The sequence below is a fragment of the Myotis brandtii genome, unplaced genomic scaffold (assembly GCF_000412655.1).
Source record: "Myotis brandtii unplaced genomic scaffold, ASM41265v1 scaffold4061, whole genome shotgun sequence".
Classification (NCBI taxonomy): Eukaryota; Metazoa; Chordata; class Mammalia; order Chiroptera; family Vespertilionidae; genus Myotis; species Myotis brandtii.
The window spans coordinates 26677-30877 of NW_005365603.1; the positions used below are offsets into that span (position 1 = coordinate 26677).

Consider the following 4201-nt stretch of genomic DNA (forward strand, 5'->3'; position numbering starts at 1 on the left):
GTGCTGGTGCACGGCACACTTTAGAAAGATCTGCCTCCACGCTCCAAGGGCGGGTTCCTGCCTCAAACCCCGCCCTTACAGGAAACAGCTCTGGGAAACAGCTTAGGGGAGGGTGCAGCCTCTGCCAAGAAAACGCCTGCAGGACTGACTTCTTTTCCCTTGGTCCCAGCGGATCTTCTGGATGTGATGAACACCACCCATGGTTTTTATATAAGTAGATACCACAATTCTAACAAATATCTGCTTAGGTATAAAGGAAGACTTGAACGTGAAAAATTACTAATGAAGCCATAGGCAGATCAACACAGTAATGATATATTAGATGTAAACTGTAACTTTATTGGGGTGACATTGGTTAATAAATTTATATAAGTTCCAAGTGTATAAATCTATGATACATTATCTGTATATTGCATTATATATTTTCTCCTAAAGAGCACAGGTGGTTAATGTTAAGCGCCATTTTTCATGAAAAGTGTCAATGATTTTTTAAAAATCTAACCAGGCCTCTGACAATTCCCTTGAATATTTATTTTAGAAGTATAAGAGAACTATATTTTATTCCCTAAGATACTGTATATCTATAATTCAAAGAATTTTTCTCTACAGGAAATAGAAGAATTTGTCCAGAGCTCAGGAAAGATGGTATTGTGGTGTTTTCTCTGGGTTCAGTCATCCAACATCTCACAGAAGAAAAGGGCAATCTTATTGCCTCAGCCCTTGCCCAGATTCCACAGAAGGTTAGTACAACCTTTAATCCTGCTGGGCTGGTGTCTTTCCCACTGAAAGTTGAATCTCATTTTTTACTTAACATATCAGGGACCAGTATTAAGTAAAAATTTGTAAAACATTACAATAGTGAGTGTAGGCATATTTGCACCTTGCTTGCTGAGCTTTCTGTTACAATCATTTGTTTTCAATGAAATAGAGATGAAAACATTAAGCACCATTTTTCATAAAATCTTAAGGCCTGCTCTAACAACTCCCAAATAGTTCTGAAGTGCATTTACTCCAATACCAGGAAAAAGGAGAAATGAAATGGCAAACATAGATATGAAAGCTGCATAAGAATATCCTCCATGTCTTTGTTTGTATTAGGACTTGATTCATCATAGTTAAGCACAGAAGTAGAAGCCTAGATTCATTTAGCATTTTAATTAACATTTTCTAGAATTAAAAGGCCATAGAAATGTTAATATAGTCTAGCACTTTGCATGTCCTAATTTATGATATTCAGTTCATTTTAATGTTATCACCACCATCCTAGATTACTGCTCTTTTTATATTGCTATTTATAAAACATCCAACAGCTGTTTTTATTTGTATATTTGGTTAAATTCCATAAAATTCTGTAAAAATTATATATAAATGCAAATATGATAATTGAAGAAATGAAACCAAACAATATACTTCACCAAACTTTGGAATATAAGCAAAAGCACTACCTTATTTTTACTTTAAAATAAAGAAGTTGTGGGAGAAAAAAGAAGTAGAAAGAAATGGAGGATGAAATGATGACCAGTCATCCAAAAAATAAGTACTTAAAATCTAAAGCAATATTTGTAAGAAACATTAATATGAAGATAAAGCTACGAGTACCAGTGATAAAAAATTATATGGAGGTCCTGGGCCATAAAAATTTTAACTCCCAAACTCTGATTCATTAGGCTATCATGGCATTATTTTCTAACTCTTCACTTACAATGTCACTCCTGGAAGTTCTTAGTGATAATAGACAAAATGATATCTGGCAATTACCACAAACTCATTTAAAAAGCTTGTTATAAACAGCCCCACTATTTCTTTGTGTTTATAAAGTACACTTCTATACTCTCTTCTCAACTATCACCTAAAGTAGAGTAGATGCATGGTGTATCCAAACTCTACAACCTTAAAACGTCATTATCCTGTGGTATTACTTGTGAAATATATTCACTGTCTTCCACAGGTTTTATGGAGATACACAGGAAAGAAACCAGCCACATTAGGAGCCAATACTCAGCTCTATGACTGGCTACCCCAGAATGATCTTCTTGGTAAGACTAAGGGGAAGAAAGGCTATATAGTAGTTGATGGACAAGTTGATCAATTCTTTAACAGCTAATAATAACATAAAAACTAATATCAACAAATAGTTAACAATAGTAAATATTTTTCATTTTACCTCTAATTCAAAAAGATATAATTAAATATTTGACCATTAATTTTATAGATTCATACTTGCTATGAATTTAGATAAGAGTTTCAGGAACACAGAGGGAATTAATGCCTCCTTTTCCTGGGATAACAATTTTCTGTGGTAGCAGTGCCCCACAGGAAATACTGTAGAAAATAATGCCTTCTTCAATAACTTATCCCATAGATCTTCCTCTTCTGTCTCTGCATTTCTGTTCATGCATTATAATAAAATTTTCACCCACTTCTCATCCTATCCCCACACTAGGTCATCCAAAAACCAAAGCTTTTATCACTCATGGTGGAATAAATGGGATCTATGAAGGTATCTATCATGGGATCCCTATGGTGGGAATTCCCATGTTTGCTGATCAGCATGATAACATTGCTCACATGAAGGCCAAGGGAGCGGCTGTGGAGGTGAACATGCACACAATGACAAGTGCTGACTTGCTCAAGGCCTTGAGAACAGTCATTAATGATCCTTCGTAAGTACTACTTCTTTCTAAAGGATTACCATTGATTGTATTAAGCACCATACAAGAACATGTTAGAGATCATGCTTACCTTGCAATGGATCTTTTCCCATAATCTTGGAACATTCACAATCTTGGTCTTGGAAATCTTCTGGAAAGTACAGTTCATACAATGTCACACTTCCAACTCAGAAAAATTGGGCTTCAATTAACAACTGTTTTATTCTTATTGTTTTTTCTATGCCTGCATTTAACCGCATTCAGTTAATAATATATTTATTTTACCATCTCCCTACTATATGTGTTAAAATTCTATACAATGAGCAGTGTTCATGTAACAATTCTGTGGCCCTTAGTTTAATTTTTATAACATGTGTCATGTGACAAACAAAAACAAAATTTCATTCATTTCTTTCTCTTTTTCCTTGTTCCTTATTTGCTTTCCAGCTATAAAGAGAATGTGATGAGGTTATCAAGGATTCACCATGATCAACCTGTAAAGCCCTTGGATCGAGCGGTCTTTTGGATTGAGTTTGTCATGCGCCACAAAGGAGCCAAACACCTGCGGCCAGCCTCCACAACCTCACCTGGTTCCAGTACCACTCTTTGGATGTGATGGCGTTCCTGCTGGCCTGTGCAGCATCTGCTATATTCTTGATCACAAAATGTTGTTTATTTTCTTGCCGAAAATTTGGTAAAACAGGAAAGAGGAAAAAGAGAGAATAGATCTTTCCAACTTAGGCAAAGTTCTGAGTGGACAAACCTCTTTCTTCCTGCACATCCTTCTTGTTTTCAATTTTCAAGTTCCTCTTTTTTCAGCCTAAAGAAACAGCCTAGAATTCCCCAAGATCATTCACTGGTGAGCATGTCCCATTCTTCCTTTATAGCCTCAGGTATGTTTACCCTCTTCCTCTTTATCCACTTTCTGGCACAGGGACATTAATAACCCTAAAAATTCTATTCATGATATCACTATTTTAATTGCATAACCTTCAGTGATATGACGATTGCTGGAGATAACAAAATATGAGCCCAATTTCATGAATGTGGGGATCTGAGAATAATACAACCAATCATATAAACAGGGAAGTGTCCTCAAATGTTAGTTTGCTATGAAAATAAGATTTCTGTTTTAAATAAAAATAAGCCGCTCTACTTACCCAATGTTATTAGGAGTAGGCCAAAATTGAAAATAATGATGATAAGACATCCTGCTTCGGAATGTTTACAAAGTTTCTATAAAGCTCAGCATTGGTCTGCTCAGGTGCCATAACAAAATACTGCAGACTCAGCAGCATAAGCAACAGAAATTATTTTTTCATAATTCTGGAGGCTAGATATACAAGATCAAGATGCCAGCAGGGCCTGGCTGCAGTGGCTCAGTGGTTGAGCATTGTGGACCTATGAACTAGGTAGAGGTCACTGTTCCATTTCCGTCAGGGCACATGCCTGGGTTTCAAGCTCAATGCCCGGTAAGGGGTGTGCAGGAGGCAGTCAATCAATGATTCTCTCCTCATTGATGTTTCTATCTCTCTCTCCCTCTCCCTCTC

General features: G+C 36.3%; 1 pseudogene; it reads left to right on the forward strand.

The window, feature by feature from the left end:
* The window catches only part of LOC102263123, a 20366-nt pseudogene extending 16989 nt beyond the window's left edge, over positions 1 to 3377 (forward strand).
* Positions 3378 to 4201: the final 824 nt, after the last annotated feature.